Source organism: Camelus ferus, chromosome 11 (assembly GCF_009834535.1).
Source record: "Camelus ferus isolate YT-003-E chromosome 11, BCGSAC_Cfer_1.0, whole genome shotgun sequence".
Classification (NCBI taxonomy): domain Eukaryota; kingdom Metazoa; phylum Chordata; class Mammalia; order Artiodactyla; family Camelidae; genus Camelus; species Camelus ferus.
This window is the reverse complement of record NC_045706.1, coordinates 38,287,335-38,309,788: the sequence shown is the minus strand read 5'-3', so window position 1 is coordinate 38,309,788 and position 22,454 is coordinate 38,287,335. Positions and strand designations below refer to the sequence as shown.

The window sequence follows — 22,454 nt, the reverse complement described above, 5'->3', positions numbered from 1 at the left end:
ATCACTTTGGACTGTGAATTATATTAGGCAAATTATTAACATTAAATTTACAACTTTGTTTTTAGAGTGAATGATACCGGTGCATATTTTATAGAAATAAGGTAAATATTCTTATGATTTGTAATGAAATTATACATTTATCATTATCTATTTAGACAGTAGGTGATGCTCATCTCTGTGATAGCACTTTTAAGAGAGGAAATTATACCACTGTGGAAAAATATTGTCATCTTGTCAACATCATTAAAACCTCTATATGATGTTTCTCCATATAAAGGACACAAGCATGTATGAGTTATTTTTAAACATAGCTATGTCCCTAAACATAGTAAAGAGGACTACTCAGAGTTATCCTTCAGAAAGTAGGTTTTATGTTTTCTGTGCTATTTGGCTCCTTCTCTTTTTTGGCAAAATTAATTGGAAGCAATTTAAAGTTCAGGAAAAAAAAATAACCCTGGATCATTTGTTTCCTTTAGTAACAAAGTGGATAATTTTAGTCCTATTTTTCTCAAATAAAGATAAATCACCCTTAAAAGTCTTTTCCATTTAAGTGAGAATCTAGAATGACCCAAATTGTATAACAAATACTTCTCATTTGAGGAGTCTTAAAATTTCAAAAGCAAACTACTTAAATTGAACGTCATACTGAACCCCATCTACCCATTACCTGACTTCAACAATGATCAACATCCTGCTATTTTTTTTTCAACTATGCCACCACCTATTCCCTGCCTCTCGTGTGATTATTATTTTTATGGCTGAGGTTAAATTTATTCCATTGACATGTACAAACATTAACTATACAATTTTGACAAATACATATTATAGGTAACTACCACCCCAATCAAGATATAGAACATTTAAATTACTGTAAAGAGCTCCCACGTGCCTCTTGGCAGTCATTCCTCCTCACAAATTCCCCAAATGACCAGTGATCGGTTTTCTATTCCTATAGATTAATTCTGCATGGATTAGAATGTTTTATCAATGGATATTGAGTACTTTATATGGTTATTAGCCATTCGTACAACTTCCTTCATGAAATTTCTATTACATCTTTAGTCCATTTTAAAGGTTTTCATATTATTTAGTTGTAGGAGACCTATCTATCTGTCTATCTATGTATATGATACAAGTTCTTTGTTGGATATGTGTTTTGCAAATATTTCCTCCCAGGATGTAGTTTATGTAGAGATGTCTTTTGAAGAACAAAAAATTTTGACAGAAGTCTAATTTATCAGTTTTCTTTCATAGCCGTTGCTATGATGTCCTGCCTAAAAATTGCTATCTCATGCTGCAAAGATACTCTCCTCTGTTTTCCTATAAGTGCTTTGTAGTTTTGGCTTTTATGTCTAGGCCTTGACCCTTCTTACATTAATTCTTGTGTTTGGAAGAGGGACAGATTGAGGTTAAATTTTATTTTTCATATGGATACCCAGTTGTTCCAGCACCATTAGGTTAAAAGATTTTCCTTGCTCCACTGAATTCATTTGAAGTGTTTGTCAAAAAGCAACCGTAGGTCTATTTCTTAGCTCTATTTCAGGAATTGCCAAACTATGACTCATGGCCTATTTGTGTTTGACCCTCAGACTGATAACGGTTGATGCATATTTGCAATATTGTCAACTGAAAGGAAGCAGCAGCAACAGATATCCCATATGTGAGCCACAAAGCCTAAAATATTGGTATCTGTCCCTTCACAGACTAAGTTGGCCAGTCCTTGATCTAGTCTATTCTGCTGATTTATTCGTCTACTCCTTTGCCAAGCTCTATTTCTATTGCTTTATGGTACATACTAAAATCAGATAGTCTAAGGCCTTCACTTTTAATCTTCCTTTTCAAGATTGTTTTATCCATCCTACGTCATTTGCTTATCCATGTAAATTTTTGAGTTGGTTCACTAATTTCTGTAAAAATCTTGCTTAGATTACAATTGAGATTTCATTGAATCTATAAACACGTGGCTTAAATCGCCATATCAACAATATTAAATGTTCCAGACCATGAACTTGGCATATCTCATTTATGTAAATATTCTTTACTTTATATCAGCAACATTTTGTAGTTTTCAGTATTGAGGTTCTAGCAGTCTTTTGTTAAATGTATTCCTAAGTATTATGTGGTTTTGGTGCCATTGGAAATGAAATTGTTTGTACTTTAATTTTTTTTCTATTTATAACCTTTTCTCATCTGATACTTTTTAATATTTACCTTGTGTCTTGAGACCATAATGAAATTACTTATAATTTCTAGTATAGACATACCTCAGAGATCATGCGGTTTTGGTTCCAAAACAGCACAATAAAGTGGAGGGAGCAGCCAAGATGGCGGAGTAGAAGGACACTCCTAGCTCACCTTCTCCCGCGAGACGTCCACGGACTCACCCAGTCACTCAGAACACCTGCTGAACTTTGACAGAACATCGTCTTCTTCAAAAGATAAAGTTCATCACAAATCTGGTAGGAGAAAAAAAAAAAAATAAGAAAAAGGAAATTAGTGCAGGACCTGTCCCAAGGGGAGGACTAGCTCTCCTAGGCTGGGTCTCCCCCTCTCCAACGGAGAGGTCAGCGGGGATGGAGGGGGAACCTCTGAGGCTCGGATCTGTGCAGAGCAGCCCTTGACCGACAGAACTAAGTGAAACAGGCACAAAGGGTCCCTGCGACCCCCAGCTCTAGGTGCTAACCCGCGGGTGTGGGACAGGAACGGCTGCTGGAGCCGGGCGGAGGACTGGGGCCGACTGCACAGAGGCCAGCTCAGAGGACTGGAGGGTGCTGTGTGCCGTGGCTGGGAGGGGATACAGAACAGAACAGCCTGGGTCCCCCATAAAATAAAATTTAAAAAAAGAAAGAAAGAAAGAAAGAAAGAAAGAAAGCGCCCCTGCTGGTGCGTGCTGGGGGGTGGGGCGCCGTAGCCTCTGTCTCCACAGACTCGTAGCACCGTTGCTGGCGTGTTCTCGGGAGAAGAGAGGCGGGGCTTCGCCACAGCCACCATATTCTCCTAGGTGAGGCTCCCAGGCTGAGGTGGGGTCGAGACCTGAATCCTTACCCAGGGGCTCCGCAGCCTCATAAGCAGGACTGAGATTTGTTTACAGCCCCAGGCAGAGGGGAACCTTCTGCCTTGGTGCCTCTGTAAACTCGCGCCTCTAACATAAACAAGGAGCTGAGTTCTGCTACACAGCAGGGGTGAGCGCTGGTGCTGCCGTTTTCTGTGAGCCCGCCTACTGTTTGCTGGGAGCAGCACTGACCCAATGGCGTGACCCCCGACCCCCCCCCCCCCCGCCTCTGGAATGAGGGAGCACAGTTAGCACGGCAGGGCAAGTGAAGGAGCCACGTTTGGCGCTGGAAATGGCAGTGACCTAGCGGCGTGACCCTCGGGCCTCTGGAACGAGTGCGGGGTGAGTACAGGGGCTGGTGTTTGGCGCTGGAAGTAGCACTGACGCAGTGGCACGAGGTCTGGGCCTCTGAGGCAAGTGAGTGGAGTTTGCGCAGTGGGGTGAGTGCAGGGGCAGCATTTGGCGCTGAAAACGGCACTGACCCAGTGGCACGGAGGCGTGGGCCTCTGAGGCAAATGAGTGAGTTCGCGCAGTGGGGTGAGTGCAGGGGCGGTGTTTGGCGCTGGGAGAGGCACACCCAACAGTGTGCCAGGAACCAGGTGTGTGACCCAGAAATCAGTGTAACTGCACTGGTAACCCTGAGGGCAGAGAACCTGGGGGACACCAGGGCAGTGCACTGACATTCCCACAGCTAAAGCAGGGACAAGGGCAGAGTCAACAAGGAGGACTTAAAGCACTCCAACCCAGCCTACTATGCACCGCAGCTCAGAAACGGGTCTGGGAGCCTCCATTCCCAAAAGGGGAACAGACCCGGCCCCTGTCAGGCTGTGACAACCACAGAACAAAAAGAGGCCCCATTTAATAGCCAGGGCGGGCTCTGGTCACCACAGCAGTGGCCACACCCCCAACCAAAGGGATAACAGCCAACATACCCGGAAGAAAGGCCTGGCAACCATCCTTTACTAAAAACAGATCTTGTGACAAAATTATTAGGGCGCACAGTCTACACAGGAGCACATTCTTTTTTTGTTGTTTTAATTTTATTAAAATTTTTTTCTGTTATTTTGTTCATGTAATTTTTAACACTTTTCTTTTTAATTTTTTAAATTAAAAATTTGTTTTTTTATTTTAAAATTTTTCTTTCTCTTTAAATGTTTTTAAAATTCAAAAAATTTAATTTTTTTTGTTTTGTTTTCTTTTTTGGGTTTTTTTTTTTTTAGTTTTATTTCCATATCCTCTTTAAAAAAATCCCTTCAAGACCATAGTAGATAAGTGATACTCCATAATCCATAGTGCCAGAAGGACATAAGTAAAATGAAGAAGCAGAGGAACCACTCCCAATTAAAAGAACAGGAGAAATCCCCTGAAAGAACAATCAGTGAAATAGACCTTGATAGTGTACTAGATCATGACTTTAAAAGGAGAGTAATCAAAGCACTGAAGGAACTAAGAGACTATGAATAGAGACAGAGAATACTTTAAAAAGGAAATTGAAACTATAAAGAGGAGCCAATTAAAAACAGAAAACTCAATGACAGAGATAAGAGCTGAGCTAAAGGCTTTCAAAAGCAGACTAGACAATGCAGAGGAATAGATAAGTGACTTAGAAGACAGGATAAAAGAAGTCACTCAATCAGAATAGCAAACAGAAAAGCAAATAAAAACTAATGAAAGCAATGTCAGAGACCTATAGGATAATATAAAGCATGCCAATTTATGCATAATAGGGGTCCCAGAAGGAGGAAAAGAGCAAAGGGGATTGAAAAGGTATTTGAAGAAATCATGACTGAAAACTTCCCAAACCTAAAGAAGGAATAAAATATCCAAGTACAGGAAACAAAGAAGGTCCCCAACAAGAAGAACCCAAATAAATGTATGTGTATTATAATCAAGGTGGGCAAGGTTGAAGATAAAGAAATGATTCTAAAGGCAGCAAGAGATGTACTTGGCACTTTGAAATTTTATATAAATGTTAAAATTAACTCTTCAGTCTTTTCAAAATTTATGGGATATTTATAGGTACTGTATTGAATTTATTAATTAATTCTAGGGATTTTAATGTCTTTAAAATACTCAGTTTTCCAATCCATTAATATGGCATAGCTCTCCATTTTTTTTAGATTTCTTTAATTTCTCTTATCCATGTTTTATTATCATTATTATTATTATTTTATTTAGAAGAATTAATTTTTTTTGTTATTCATCCTAGGTATGTGGTGTTTTTGGTGCTATTATGAATGGCATCAGTGTTAGCATTCAATTCTTCTCTTTGTTGCCAGAATAAGGAATTATTTTTAATGAGGCTACTTAATACCTGTATTTATAATTCCTGTTGAAACACTGAAAATACAATTAATCTTCAATGATTATCTTCCTGAATATACAACTTCCTTGTTTTTCTTGCCACAAATCTCTCATTTCCCTCTAAAGTTAAGACACAATGTTTTCTTGTAAGGTGATTTTCAAGTCATTATTCTGTAATTCTGCAACACTGACACAGGAAAAACTTCAAGGGAAATGACCATCTAGAGTTCAACTTATTTTTAGACAAAGTAAGTCTTTAGCATAGAATAAAGGTGAAAGGAATCTATAAAAACATTTCCAAGAATTCAAAGGCACTTTAATATTTTCCTTCTATTTTTCACTATTGTGGCTGAGTGCATTTAGCTTCTTAATTGTCAGTTGTTTCAGATAGATACGTCTTGTGCTGAAAATAATCTAATGCTTTTAAGTACCAAATTCTCATTAATGGCAGTTCCCTGTGTATGGCCGTTACATTCACTAAAACTATGAAAATACATAATCTCTACAGAAACAGGTGAAGGATTTTAATTCACTCTCATTTGTGCAGAACATATTCTCTCTCGGTTACACTCTCATTTTTTTTTATTTTTGTTGATTTTTTGGCTGGCAAATATCTGGAAGAAATATGGATTTAAATTCAATTTTCTTTGTTTGTTTTCATGTGGTCTTTGTCATGGGAATAATACTCTGGAGATGAATAAATTTTTTTATTAATTTTCACTCTGTGAGAATAGCAAATTATATTAGATTTGTACTGCAGCCATATTGACAGAATTGGAAGAATACGTGTTATTTGGAATATTAATGTCTGATGCATATTCATAGCCTAATTGTATATTGACCCAAATTTGATTTTAACCAGGGATGACTTATGTAGCCATCTTTTATGATACATATGACATGATGGAAATATATGCACCTTGAAACTATGAATTAATAGTAAATTTGTAGTGAAATAATTAGGGGTTAGCATGATTAAATAAAAAAGATGGCAGATGGGTCTTTATCCATTTTGTTGTTGTTAGTGGAATAGAAATGTATGTCCACCTTTAGAATTTTCATCTTAAAGCTATTTGGTGAAATCAGGGTCCATGCTACCTAGTCGATTGGAGAATAACTGACTTTTACTGTCATTACACTTATTCCTTCCTTTAGATTTTCTTGCTAATCTTTTTCTTTAATCAGACAAATATTTTAGCTTTTATTCTGAAATACATTAAACATGTAGGAATTGTGAGGTTAATGGAAATCAACTTTATTATTTCCCTTATGAATTTCACTTTTGTAGATCTAATTCTTCCTTGTTGCCTTGGATTGTGGATTTTGACACCTTTGCTCTCTCCTTGCCATAGTCTCTGCTTATTCTGCCTGCTTGCTAAGTAGTGTTTTTTACCTATTCAGGTTTGACTCTGGGAGAGGCAGGAGAGGTAAAGAGGAAGAAAGGGTCTTTCGACTATACTATCCTGAGCTGATTTGGGCTACTTCTGAGCACCATTTTGGTAGATTTTTTGCAAACTCCAAACTTTGGCTAGCCCTTACTGGCAGTTCCCTGATCAGGCTGGTGCCCTCTCCATTTGGTTGCTGACTTTTACTGTTGTTATGGATATGGCTGTACAAGCCACCATCTTAATACTGAGATCTCCTTACTCCTCTGGCGGCTCTCTTGAGCAGGACCTCGGATCGTTTCATCCACACTCTTTTGCGCCACTCACATCTGTACTCATTTTAGGCTCATCTGGTTGGATCACAGAGTTACCTCCCAGCTGCAGCCCTTAATCTCTTGCAAAAGCCCTTTATCTAGATCCTCACCCTACCCCTTTAAAATTGCTAACCATGAATAAGACGCCAGTTAACTAATTTCTCTAAGCTCCAGTAAAATCAGTTCTTCTCAGAGGTCTCCTTAAACCCCTTCTCATTAGATTTATGAAGAAATGCAAACAGTCTGATGCCTCGCTCTTGGTAGGTTGGACCCTGCTCCCACCCCCACCACATTAATATCATTTTCCTGTCAAATCCTCAAGTTTCTTAGTTCTCAGAGCTTCCGGCATTTGCTCTTTTAACCCCATTAAGTAGGTGAGAGGTTTAGCATTACACATTGATTTTCAGGAACTTTCCACATCCTACAAAAGTTGTCAGATATTGTATTCCCTGTGGCAGTAAGAGAATAGGTGGCAGTTTTGCTTGAATCAGTTTTTTTTTTTTTATGTTTTTTCACGTATGTGTTGGGAAGTTATATTTAACTATGTAAACATAATTTTATTTTGAAGAAAATGCCTTCCCTCAAAGAGAGTTGCCCAGAAAAATTGGAAAGGAAAAAATTATATGCCAAATACATATGACAAAATAATTTGCAGTCTAAAATAAATCACTAGCAGTTTTTGTTTTTTGTTTTTTGTTTTTTTAAGAAAACTGAAGGCATTTACTGTGGCAGAAGTCCACACTATTAAGGATAAAATTCTACAGTTTAGATAATGCTTTTGAAGTAGTTGTTTAAATTATTTGAATGTTAAAAACTGTGTACTTAAAACACAAAATTGTCTATTTATTTTGGCATTATCTATTCTAATTCTATCCTGTGATTAACTCACAATGCAACTCAGGCGTCTGATTTTTTGACTATCTAGGCTACCAGACTTGGCTTTCCAACTAATAAAAAATGAAATAGCAACAAGTAAAATAATGTGCATTTTAAACACAAGAGAATTTTTTTTGCTTTTTTTTTCGGGTTGCATAAGAAGTATAAGTTTCTCTGGGAGAAAGAATCATTTACTTGGGGTGAAAATTCATGTGTATCTTCTTATTAGTTGGAATTTGAAGGTATAGTCATCTAAGTGCTCTTGAGCTTTTCTAAAAATACCTTGTTCAAAAGGATTTTATCATTGCCCAGTTTATACCTAAATTGCAACATATTGACTATCTTTCTTGGCAAAATGATATTGTATACAGAACTGTAGGTAGGGAAATTCTAGTCAGTGTTCCTGAGCATCCTTGGTGATAATTTTTGATTGATGAAAGTTTATATTGAGATTCAGAGGTGTATAATTTTTGGTTTATATAACAACTTCAAAAGGATAGTATAAATCATTTACAGAATTATTTTCTTTAATATTATTTCTATGTTGAGGTTATAATGAAAAAAGGAACAAAACAAAATTAAAAATCATAAGCACTTTTATTTCAAGAATACATTTAAAAATTAAGTTTGATTAATTTCTCTGTGGAATGTGGTTAAAATGGAGTCAAAATAAAACAACTTATGTGGGAATAGTTTACTTTAAAAATCTCACTATCTAATTTCTGGCTAAGACAAAAATTATTTTTAGAAAAGCAATGAACAGTACATTTTTAGTAACAGCAAAAACTCGTTTATGACCAACTTAGATATTAAGTCAGATTGATTTAGTAAAACCTGACTCAGCTGAGTATTTGAAATAGAAGGGGCAGCAGACCATTAAACAAGTAACCATGAAACTGCCCTTAACTTTTAAGAACCTAGGGGAATTTGTACAATGACTTTCAAACAGATTAACTTAATTTTAAAAGGTCTAAAATCTTTGAAATAATGCCTAAAAGTTCTATCTGGCAGAAATATCTTCAGGCCAGTCTACAAAGGATTTTTATTCTAGGAGCATTATATCCAATGCATTTAGAAAAAAAATTGCCAATGTAAATATTATGAATTTTTATATCTTTGATATTCAGTGCCTGATTTGATGCATATAATGTTTGTAGAAATGTGTATTTGAATTTTATTTTATTTTGTGATCATTTTGCTTTTTTTGTAATGTAAAAATGGATTCCAAAATGGAACCCAATTCCAAAACAATACTTGACTAAGTTTCTGCTGAAGAAAAATTGCCCTGTACAGAGTTAAATAGGCAAGAAAGAGTATTCAAAACTGTTACAACAGGGAGAGAAATTGAACTCAACTCTTTTGAAACAAAAGAGGTTTTGTTTTTTTTTTTAATACTCTGGGGTAAAATAGTGGGAACATGCTGAAGAAAGTCAGTGGGAAGGTATTCCATGTGATTAGGTCACTATATTTGCTAATTGGGAGTTAGGTTCCTGTCTTCCCACGGAGACCAAGAGAGAGGGGCATTGTCTTTCTTGATGATTACATTTCAAAAGGATGGCTACTAGGTCCATGAGAAAGAATTTCCTGGGTTATAAAACTGGCTAGAGGCTAGGGGAAAATTGACATGTGAAAGAGGTGAAGAAAGAAAGAACAATGAAAAGGTTTCTAAAGAAAATACTAATTGAAAAAGGGAGGTGAAGTACCTAGAGTCAAGAAGAAACTTGCCTACAGTTTACTCAACCTGGGGGAATGGGAAAATTAAAGAGATCTTGATCAGTGCGGCTTTTCCCTTGTTATTCAGGAGAAATCACTGAGGAATGCAAAGATACACACAATATTGCAGAATAAAACTACTTAAAAATACATAAAAATAATGGGATAAAAGAAAATAGTGCATAAGTTCTCTAACTTTAATTTCTGTGGACATTTTCCACTATGGGAATATCTGAAAAGAACATATTAGGAAAGAGGCTTGTCGTATTCATACTTGCATTCAAATTCTTTTAGTTAAAATCACATTTTGAACTCTGAACATTCCCCCTTCTCAGTCTAAATATCCCTTAAGGCTTACATTTTATAAGGATATATCAAGAAAAAATACTTCAAGATACAGCTCTGCTTTTTTCCCACTTTGTATTTGTACATTAATTTCCGGAATTTAAAAAGTGGCTTTCCCCCACATATTTCATGTCAACTTCTAGTAGGGAAACTAATTTCAAAAATTAAAATCAACGGCACCAAAAAAACAGTGCTAAAAAGAGAATGAAATGTGAATTCTGTGTTAATACTATTGCTATCTCTCAGGAGCAAAACACTATGGGTTCAGTAAGAACCAGTTTTCAAATAACTCCTCTCAACACACACACACACACACACACACACACACACACACACACATTCATGTAATCCATCTACAGTCATAGATTGAGCATTTATAAGCTGAAAGATACTAGATAACCTTAAGGGACTTAATAAATCATATCCCAAGCATAATTAATGCATTGAAAGTAGGGTGTTCATATATTATTAAAAGATAGAAAATATATAAGGCAATATATTTTGTATATCCATATCTTCAAACATAGATATGTGTGTTAGTCACTAAAAAGTTAGCAGTTTTTTTCTTTTATTTATGTGTAATCTAAGAAGTCCACATTTCATGTAATATAATATATAGTAATATCATAAAAGAATGTTAAGATGAATGGAATTTAAGGCAGTAATTCTGTGTCTTAACACCAGTCTTAGTTTCTACACAGGCTAAAATTAAGGTGGAATTACTATGTATTTTAAAATTTTCTTTATAGTCTATTCATTTGTTATCATTGTGTTCTACAACTAGGTTTTATTGCCAAGTTATATTATTCTAGGTTCTAGACTTACTTACCCATATTTTTATTGCCTTTTTAATCCCTATTTCTCTTCTCTACCTACTTCTTCCTCCCTCCTTCCCTCTCTTCGTTCTTTCCTTCCTTCCTCCCTCCCTTCCTTCCTTTACTTTTTCCCATTCTAGAACATGAGAACATGCATTAAGCCATACTGTACCAGTGTAATACTAGGTAATATGAGTAATACAAAAACATTTTAGAACAGCCCTTCCCATCAAAATTGTACAACCTGGAAATTGAAATGACATGCCTATTAATAGCTTTAGGTTTGTATGTAATAAGAGCATTAAGAATTGTATTGATGGATTATTTATGTTTTCAGAGAAGTGAGAGAGTGCTTTATACTGAAAATATGAGGCAAATCTTGATGAAGAAAGGGGCACTTGTGTGGATCACAAATGGTGAATATTGTTCCAAGATCTTGAGATAAGAAAATACAGATTATGTTTTAAAAATGATAGAAGACACTCCAGTTTCTTTTTTAAAGTCTGTGAATAGAAGCTTATGTGAAAGAAATAAAACTTGCAAAACAGACTGATGGTGAGGGGTCTGAGTGATAGCTTTTTCTATAGTCTTGTTTCCTAGAATTCACCTCCAAATACGTTATTCTTCTATGTTCCATTTTGTTCAGTCCTTACTGTTACACTACTTTTCATTAAGTTTTCTGAGTCTCTCACTCTGTAAATGATGTGTTAAGTGCTAACAACTTGATAGTATATCCTGGCAATATACCTGGATTTTACAAGAAATATTCCTGAGAGGCCTCTTGCTCCTTCACCTTCTGTGACAGCCCACACTCTGTCTTTGGAGTGTGTATCTTTTTTTACTTTAAACTGAACGCCCAACCGCACACCTCTTGGCCTTTCTCTTGCCTTCAGAGACAGCCTATACTCTGTCTAGGGAGTGTACATTTTTATAAGTAAATCTACTTTTACTCAACAACAACAACAACAACAAAAAGGAAGGAAGGAAGAAAGAAAGAGAAAGAAAGATAGATTCCTGAGAAAGAAAATTTAATTACACAGTCATTCAAATGATAAGCATTTCAGTAACTTTGTAAGTTGACTACTTTTACTTAGAAAATTGTCCTGACTTCATCGTTCTAGTGTAATTAGATTTTGCTCACAATTTGCATGTAGTGAGGCTGATTTTATATAGATTTTAAATATGTAGACTAAACCAGGCTTGCAGAGTGCCTGAATTTAAATTCAAATGGAAATGAGCCAAACATTTTGAATTATTAATTGAAATGCTCTCAGAACTTAAAACGTATATTAAGAATTTCAATCACACATTGATAATATATGATGCACTGGTCTTAGCTGTACTCTGGCTGGATTAGAAGCTTTCTCATTTTACAACAATGCAAAATTTTGATAGACATCTCATTACATTTTTATAAAGACATAGGAACAAGAGAAATGACTCAGTATGCTGTCAATTTGGGGAACATGAGATTACAGAACTAGAGAAGAGTAATGTTTTTATAAAGTTGTTAAGTTCCTACAGAAAAACAGATACCTTCATGTTCACCTACTGTTATTTCCTTCTTTGCACAGTAAGATACCATTTGTGTCTCGTCAAAGCTTTTCAGGTAACAGTCAGATTAGCAGCATACCCATGAATATTTACTGTTATGGTGGGGAAGCCAGAATACCATTCATGTCTTTTCATGATTTTCTCAACCACATCACTATCCATGCTGACATTCACAGCTCATAATACTTCTTCGTAATGAAAAGAAGTTTAGATTTCTTCATTTGTCAGCATTCTCTCTCTCTCTCTTTCCATATGCATTTGCCTCTGTGTGTATGTGTGTTTGTAAATATGTCAGCTGTGACATATATATCCTCATAATGTGCTACACTTAAAACACTCGATGTTCAGGTATAAGTTTAAGGCTTAGATGGAAGGAATTTAGTACTGTTAATATTAGAGTTTTTCATTACTGGATGTTATTTAGCTTGAAGATGAAGGAGAAGAGGTTGAAAAATGGAATGGGATGGAGTAGAAGTCATAGGGCTCAGAGTTGTAGTGATGATCTCTGAGACTGTAATGAGAGCAGTGACATTCATCCAGACCTGAAATATAAAACAGAGACAGGAAGTGAGGAAAATACATAGAATTCAAGAGTACTAGAGGAGTGATTATCATTGACTATCTTCAAAGCAAATGAGAGAAACACTTACCATATACTCAACATCGGTTACATAAGCATCTACTTCTTTGCTATATTGGAATCATTGTTCCAGCAAACTCTGCTTAGCCTGAGAATAAGGAACATAAATTATATGTAATGTGAGTAGTCTTGAGTAACATCTTTTACTTAATATTCCTGAATCCTGTGTGTTCCTCCAATTAATATAGCTAATAAACAAGTAGCAGCATAGCTTAGTATGTACTTCTCTTCTTCATCTGATGTCTTAGATGGGATGGTTGTCCTCATCTAATTACTAGTGGACATATAGCATTAAATAAATGAACTTTCAAATAAAATTAGTTGAATATACTCACAATTAGACAACCTTTAGCTTAATTCACATTACAAAAGTTACTAGTTTTAAGATTATTTTGTAAATCTTAAAATATTTCCTTGGGAGCATACAGGTACACATACGCCTAAGTTGCACTGAGAGTGTGGTGGAAGGATACAGAAGTATCACATGGAATAACCTAGCCCCAGGAATGAATAACACAAACTGCAGTCTCAAATACTCTTAGATCCTCCTCTCTCAGCTACACTACTTAGTACTGTCGTACCTATACTATCACACCCTCCCATGCATATCAGCTTTTGTTCCCTTTCCTTTAAAATAAGTTTCTCCAAAAGGAAACCTGACTTCTACATTTAAATTGCAACCACATGAAAAGGAACAGATCTTTGTTTCTGGGACAAAAATTCACAATTTTAAGACCAAGCTCTCTGATGGCTAACCCTGTGGTAGACGCCCAGATGTGTTCGTGAATATTGGATCAAACTGTAAAAATGGCTGCTCCTTAACAACTAAAGGGATATGAGAGAGAAACATCACTCATTGTTAAATTTATCCTAGTGTTAAATTCTGCATTCCAAACAGAAAAAACTGGCTGTGCATGTAAATGTGTGAGTGTGTACTTGCACATTCGTTTTTCCCAAACCTCAGAGATAAGATTTTTTTCCTTCATAGCTGGCTCTCTTTTTGTTTTGTACACACACACACCCATACACACACATACATGTACACACATACACGTGCCTTCTGATAGACATGAGCAATAATTTCTCTTTAGTCTGAACCTAGAAATAAAAATGTTGAGTCACGGAGAGATGATAAGTTTTACTGTTTCTTGGTGCAAATAGAGCTCATAGGGGAAGGCATTTCTAACAGAGACCTCTGGACATATACAAGATACATATTGTTACCCTAAATAATAATTCTTAGAGCAGGTGAAGAAAATTAAGTGACATTGACACATAAAGTAATTGAGAAGCTCTTTTAATTGCTTTGTACTTATTATAGCTTTGCTTTTTGAAAAGGCTGAGAACATATCTGGGGCCACAGCCCCAAGAGCAGCAAAAAAACAAGAGGAAGCAATGCATTTGCCTGATTGTATTCATGTATTTATATCACAGTTGTTCTTCTGGATACTTCTTATTTTTTAAAATATTATATAATAGCATAAATGAAGATGGAGATACAAGGAGAAAATAAAGATGAAGCTAAAATATAGAAGTACATGAGGCTAAAAAATGCACGTTGTGATAAAACAGTCACCCCTCAGTGATGAGATATGTTTCTATGAGTAAGTTTTCTGATAGCTAGTCAAAAAATATGTATTTTCAGCCACAAATTTCAGTATGTCTATAAGTTTAATATAAATCTATTAAGAGAATTAGAGTTACTAATGGATAATGCAGAAGTTAATCTGGGGTGGGGGAAACTTGCTGGAGGAAATGAGAAAATATAAGTGATATGTTGTATATGGTCCATGAGGTCATTAAATAGAGTTGTTAGAAAAGGCTTCATTTAGAAAGTGATATTGGAGTACAAAGCAGAAGGTGGCAAAGGAGCAGGTCTTCTGTCTTTCTGGGAAAGGAGATTCTAGGTAGAAGACACAAGGCAAGGGTACTGAGTTCACAGTGTGCTTGGTGTGTTGGAGAAATAGCTTGTAGGCTAGTGGCTAAAAGGACAAAATCAAGCCAGATATTTAGAATTATGTAAGGATTTGACTTTTATTTTCAAGGAAATTGGGAACCACTAGAGAGTTTTGAGCTGACTTATTTTTAGAAGGGTAACCGTCTGGCTATTGTGTTGAAAATGGGCTGAGGCAGAGCAAGATCTGAAACACGAAGATCATTTAGGACTTTATTGCAATACTCTAGCCAAGAGATAATGTTGGCACAGACCAAGTTGATAACAATAAAGGTAGTGAAGAAAAGAGGTCAGCTCTGGATATATTCTGTATGTAATAGTATTTTCTCAAAACTTGGATGTGGGACATGAGAAATGGTGAGTCTACAATAACTAAAAAAATTCTTCCTGGAAAAATTGTTAAGATGGAGTTTCCTGTATCTGATGTGAGAAAAACAACATGAGGAACAAGCATAGAAGTATGTGGGAAGATTCAGGGCTCATTTTGATCAGATCTCAGTTTGGTTTGCTTATTGGATGTATGAGTGGAGATGTGGAGGATGCAGTTAGAATGTGTGTTTTTGGTCCAGAAAGAGGGAAAAGAGATCAGGACTGGAGATTTAAATCTGGAAGTCATGAGTCAAGAGTGTAAATGGGACTGAATAAGACAATCAAAGAAAAAAAAGAAGATATACAAAGAATAAAGTCATGGCAACAGGGATGAATGAGCAGAGGAGGGAAGGAGGGAGCAAACAAGGATTTAGAAGTAAGTCAGAAGAGTACAGTGTTCTGAAAGTTAAGTGGAAAGAGGTACAGAGAGGAGAGCAATTAACCATGTGAAATGTTGCTGGTGAATTAAGTAAGTTGAAGTAAGAGACTTGACTACTGAATTTAAGAACATGGAGGCTCTTTGTAACCTATACAAGAAGTTCTTGCTTTTTTACAACATAGATCTTTTGGCTTTAGGGCTGCATTAACTTTCTATTGCTGCATAACAATATTGAAATAAACAGTGTTTTACAACAACCCACATTTACCATTTCATAGTTTCTTTGGGCCAGGAGTCCATGCACATCATAGCCAGATCCTCTACTTATGGTCTCATAAGATTGTAATCAAGGTGTTGTCAGAGCTACAGTCTTAGCTAAGACTTGACTAGGGAAGCATCTGCTTCCAAGACCACCTAGGCTTGGTGAAGTCCCCTTCCTTGTGGTTGTAGGACTGAAGTCTCCTGTGTCTGGTTGCCTGCCACCTGACTACCCTCGTTCCTAAATGCTGCCATTAGTTCCTTGCCACGAGGTCCTCCCAACATGTCTAATGGCTTTGCCAAAGCCAACAAGGGAAAGAGAGAGAAAGAAACTCCTCAAGATAGTTGCTAGAATCTCACGTAATGTAACCACATAATGTACATGTAAATATAACTTCCCATTACCTTTGCCATATTCTTCTGGTTAGAAGCAAGTCACGGGTCCCACCCACACTTAGGGGAAGGGAATCACATAAAACCAAGAGACAGACATCTTTGGGGCAGGGTAGCTTAAGAGTCTGCCTGCCATGGGGCCATTTCAGCTTCTCAATGCTCAGGCTCCAGCTTCTTTGTTCAGAATTTTTCTCTCTGCCACGGTGGAAAGGAGGTACCATGGTTGTCCCAAGGGACTCTAGGTTAGTATGTTCACTTCTTAAACTGATACCCCAAGTCTGACCTGAAGTTTTATTGTGCTATCCTTAATGTCAATGATCTATTCTCTTTTATGAAATGTTAACTATAAGGTCAGAAACTATATCTATATCTATACTTATAGCTATAATTTGGGAAAATTATTTCTAGGGTCAGGTTGTTGCTAATTACATTGTACTGTTCTCTTATATCTTACTTTAGAGTTGTTTCCATTTTAACCCTTTAAATTTTGCTGAAAAATTATAGGGCATGAAATTCCAAATAATAAATTTACACATCAGCAGGATTTTTGTGTGAGTTTTCCATGAACTCCAAACAAAATTAATGAGGTTTTTATAATTTTATGTTTAAATTTAAGTGTTTGTATAATTCCAAGGTGATAGCAAGATGTAAAGAAAGGAGATCTAAACTGTAAAGTAGTAAACTTGGGTTTTGGTCTCAGATATGTGTTTGTTACACCACCTTGATCAGATTATTTCAGTGCTTGGGATAGGGAAATTTGGTGATACCAGAGGATTGGCTTCATCTTCTGTGTGTGTGTGTGTGTGTGTGTATGTATGATGTATATATATATATGATACATATATGAGATTGTAGGTTCTCTTCTAGTTCTAAAATTCTATGATCCTATTTTTAGTTAATAAATGACACAAAAACAAAATAAACATGTCTTCTATATGAAATGCATAATATATATACATTTTTAATACTTTATTTACACCAGAATACAAATACTAGCAATCGTCTTAATGTCAAGGTAATTAGATCAATTTCTAAGAGAAAAGCTCAGAACAGAAGGGAAAGAAAACCTTTATTCTTAAAGTTTTGTACTTGTATGTCTGTGTAATACTTGGCATATCACCTATTATACGTCATTAAGTAAAATATAAGTAAATAAAAGATATTATTACTTAACATGAATGAAGTACACTTGGACAAAGCTGCCCATTTTGTAATGGTTTGTTCTTTTGAGGTAAATAAAATATAAATTGTAAAGACTAACTTAGTTTTGCAAAGCAGTGTGCTTTTAATTTTTGCAAACTTTAATCACTGTTGACTCGATTGTTATAATTTTCCATCTTTAGCAAATATTGCATGTGGTTAATATACCCCTAACATTCAAACACATTCCAGTAAAGATTGGTATTTTCTTTGTGAAGTTGCTTGACACACGTATTTCCTTCTCTGTAAGATTTTACCAAGTAGTTATCTAGATATGATACGAACAGATGCTTAGCTGAAAATATATAGTTTATAATATAATTATAAAGCAAGAAATGTGAAAAATCAAATTGGAAAAAATACTTCCAGGAATGTCCAGGAAAGTTCTGACAAGAGGATTTGAGCGTGAGAAGAGTTATGTTTAACCTGATAATCTTGGAATCCAGATTTTACTCAATAAACAGCTGTACAATGGCCATGCTTACTATTTAACCTCACTGAAAAACTACTTATTAGCTACAATTTCACTTTTTCAAAATTTTGTTTTAATTAAATACTGTACATTTTGTAGCTTTGTTTATGTTTTCATTTCCATGCAAGAAAAGGCAGTGGCTGCTTCTAGTGATATCATATAGGTAAACATTTTTCCAGTTGACTTAAATTGGGGAAAGATTGTTGCAAGAGATTTTATGCAATTCATACTGATTATACACCTTTGCATAATTAATTGTTTTACAGCAACAAGTAGTGGGTTCTGTGCACAGAGTGATTTTCTTATTTTAATGTTTGGAATGAACCCAAACAGTCAATTACTCTCTCTCCCTGGAGAACTTACTCTTTCAGCTTCAATGAATTAGGTTAATTAGAAAGGCAATGGACCCCTCTCCCCATTGCCACCTCCACAGCATTTTTAGAGAGTAACTCACTTGTGTTTAAGTTGCCTATTTAAAGAAGCAAATAAAATTTTCAGGAACATGAAATATCCATTATGATTCTTCCTTCCTTCCTTCCTTCCTTCCTTCCTTCCTTCCTTCCTTCCTACCTCCTTTCCTTCCTTCCTCCCTTCCTTCCTCTCTTTTTTTCTCTCTTTCTTTCTTATCTATCTATCTACCTACCTACACCTAGTTCGTATAATATGTGTGCACATGTATGTGTGTGGTGCGTTTAGTCCCTAAGAGAACCAAACATGTGCTGAGGATGAGTACAAAGTGTTCAGTCTAAAGATTGCTACTAGCATGAATTTGTTGAATAAGATCCTTTCCTTGTTATCAAATCTAACTGTAGTTTCTATGAGAAAAATCAAAATTGTCTGAAGTTAGAAAGTGTAAAGAGTGGGTCACTGCCTAGTGATAGCAGGCCTGGATGGCTGGCCTATCCATCCCTGGGTGGCTTGCCACTGGAGACAGGGGTTATCTTTACAGTTTTATTTAGAGCAAGCATTCTCTCCCTACCGTCTAACTTCCTAGAGTCAATATTTTGGATTCAACTCCTTTGAGTCCATATTAATTCTTCAGACTACTTGCCACACCTACCCCAGCTTTGTGACATGAACAGTAGACTTGGTTTGTAAAAACTTCTGGAACATAAAATAAGTCATTTTGCTTTAGCTTCAAATGCTTTCGTTCTAAAATGATGTTAATCACATTAACAACAATAACCATAATTCACAAATTTCAAGTCCTAATTCTGTACCAGGGGATACAGTCAGTACTTGACATGCATTATCTCATTTAATCATCAGAACAACCCAACAGGCTCTTGTTTGATGCAAATTATCTTATACACATTGGTAAGAAGGGGAATGAAGTTAGGATGAGGCAATGTTACTGATTTTGCAAGTTATATTACAGTATATTTATATTATAAAATAGCCTGTGCAAGTTTTTTGCATAGTGAAAAATAAATAGCTGTGTAAGAGGATCTTAAGGAACAAGGCTGAAAGTCTACTGCGGCACCTTTATTTAATCAAGCAGAGTCTACATTAGTGGTTATGATTGACAGTATGTTAACCACAGAAGCTGTGGGTACAGATAAAGGAGCTGTGAAGTTATTTTTCTGAGTTAAAACAAGAGATTAATGAAGAAAGCTGAATGCTGGATTAGGTTTCCAATCCTGATGAAAAAAGTCTGTATTTAGCAGTAATTGACTCTGAATACCTACTGCCTGAAGGAACAAGCATTAATCCCAATATTTAAGACTGTCAAAGATTGGCTGACTATGATGCTTAGAGAAATATCATTAAATATTTAAGTGTGCTAATATTTTTTATTGTGATTATGATCATTTTCATTTTTGTTAGTGCTTTGGGTACAAGAACACAAGTTTTTTTTTCAGGTGCATACATATGGTGTTATAATAAAAAAAATCTCTTCTATTGTGGTACTGATTTTTTATTTTGTAGAAGAGGGCAATTGAAGGTGAATGGAGTTAAGTAATCCATCCACATTCACATGGCTAGTAAATGGTGGATCCAGGACTGGATTCTAAGTCTGTCAATTCCAGGGACAGCTCTCTTCTCTCCTATGATATGAATATCACACTAAGTTTAGTTCCTTTTTCCCAATTGCAACCATTTTTTATTGTGAAGCAAGAAAATTTTCATGGGAGAGGAATCCCATCTTGGGTACCACCAATTCTGCAAGACTCTTCAGGGTTAACACTTGCTGATAATTTGACCTCTTTATTTTCATGGACTGTATCTCTTCACCTTTATTAATATGGCTTGTTCGGGTATACTTCCTGATAATAATAGAGCCACCCAGCTTTCTTACTAGTGTTGCATCGTGTATCCTATTATTGTATTTTTAATATAGCTGTGTCTTTAGCCTTAAAATGAAGTCAAGGATGGGAACGGACTTTAAACATCACATGCAAGAGTTAAACAAAATCTTTTACCAGATACAGGGGAATCTTGTAAAACAAGAGGGGAGGCAAAGGGAACACACTCTCCCAATATACCCAGATGTTCTGCTGGGCAGATGCTTACCAGCATTCTCTCAGAACACCAGCTGCTCAGATCTGCAAACTCTTGGACCTGTGGGAAGATACGGTCCTGCTGCTCAAAGCTAACCTCAGGTGGGGTGGCACCTGTCCTGTGGGGAGAAGGTAGAGGGCAGAGTTGTCCAGGTAATCCAGAGTGAACATCTACATTCATTTTTTTAAGAATTATGCCTTGGATCGTGTCTCCCTTCACTGTGTTCTCTTCTCCAAACTTTTGGTCTAAATTAGCATGGCATATGAAAATCTTGAGAAATTTTTGACAATGTGAATGGAGTAATCTAGTGAAAGAAAAGCAAAACTATTTTTCAGCACATAAGTGCTAGAAACACTTACTGATGATTTTCAGACATTGAAGAACACGGGTGAGGAGAGAGCAAAAAAAATATTTAGATCTTTTTTGTGAGAATTAAAAAAATCATTAAATAAAACATAAGTCCAGATAACGGTATTTTAGTTTCATTGCCTTAATATTGGTTAAAATAACTATTACATCTCTCTCTGATTATAGTCCATTTGCATTATAAGGAGAGCTCATTGCTCCCTTCCCTGTGTGTACCTGTGTGGTGTATACTTAGAAAGACCTGCTGTTGCTGCCTTTAGGCATTACTGAGTCAAGGCATAAACGTTAAAGTTAGTTGACCTACTTTTTATACATTTCTTTATTTTTTCCTAATCAGAAAATCAAATCCTATTTAATTTCTTAATTACATATTGAAACACAGACCAAATAATGTTTCAGAAATTACTTGTGTGAAGTTTTTGTAAATGAGTGTGCACACAGGCCTTGAATATATTTGTAGATCAGAAAATGCTATCGTTGTCTGATTTGTACTTTTGGATGTATTATCTGTAAGTTATATATTTGCTAGTTCAGTAAAAGAAAAAGGATCAGTTTCACTCATATATTTACATATAGGTGTAGTAGTAAGTGAAAAAGTAGAAGTAATTTGCCATTTAGAAAAGTATGTGTGTGAGTGTGTATATTTAAACATTTATTTAGACACATTGTTACAAAAGAAGAATGGTTCCTTTTAACATCCCTAGTGAGATAAAACTATTAGTAATAACATGATGAAGAAATATTATAGGTGATGATAATGATGATGATGATTATTAACTTGTTAAGAAAAGTCTTTTAAAGAGACTCCCCCTCCCACCCTTATTTTAACTATGCAATGATGTAGCATTTAGGTCAATTTTGTGCCTTAAGAAAATGCAACAGGATACACTTTATATTATTTTTCAAGTTAGGTTCATATTTATAGATTATATATTCTAAATGCTATCCCAAGGCAATGAGTTCTCTAGACATACGCTATTTATTCTAATATCCTTAGGAGAGTATATTTTTATTTGCATTGCCACATCTCCTCTTTATGCCATAAGTTTAATAAAATGGATCAGCTAAAAATGATTGCCCTAAGCTATAGTGCATTATTGTTTGCCAAAGCAAGGATCGTTACAGTATGGGGGGAAAATGGGATTTGAATTGCATCAGTGATGTTTGCGTTCAACTTATAAAATGCATAGAATCTTTAACAGAATAAGATTAGAGGTGTACTATTTTTTCAACTCTTATTCAACAAGTTTCTACATATCAGCCCACTGAAAAAATAAGAAAGCAAGCATTGAAGTGTTGCATTAAAATAGTGTGTGTTCTAGTCGAGTACCCCAGAAATGTCTTAAAGAAGAATGGCTTCTATTGTATATCTGTGCACTAGTCTTGTCTTTCACATTAAGATTTATGTTTTATGGATTGGCTCTAAGATAAAAGAGAAAGAAGCAGTTCTCACCATGGGAGTCTCTGCTACTTCTTTCTCTCTTCCTTTTTCTTCCTTTCTCTTATTTTCAGGATATCTCTTTTCATTTCAGAAGTCTTACTGAGCGAATTGAAGTATCAGTT

General features: G+C 35.7%; 1 protein-coding gene across 1 annotated transcript in view; it reads left to right on the top strand.

Annotated features, from left to right (window-relative positions):
- PCDH15 (protocadherin related 15) overlaps positions 1–22,454 on the top strand; it is a 1,335,438-nt gene that overhangs the window by 939,871 nt on the left and 373,113 nt on the right. The window lies entirely within an intron of this gene.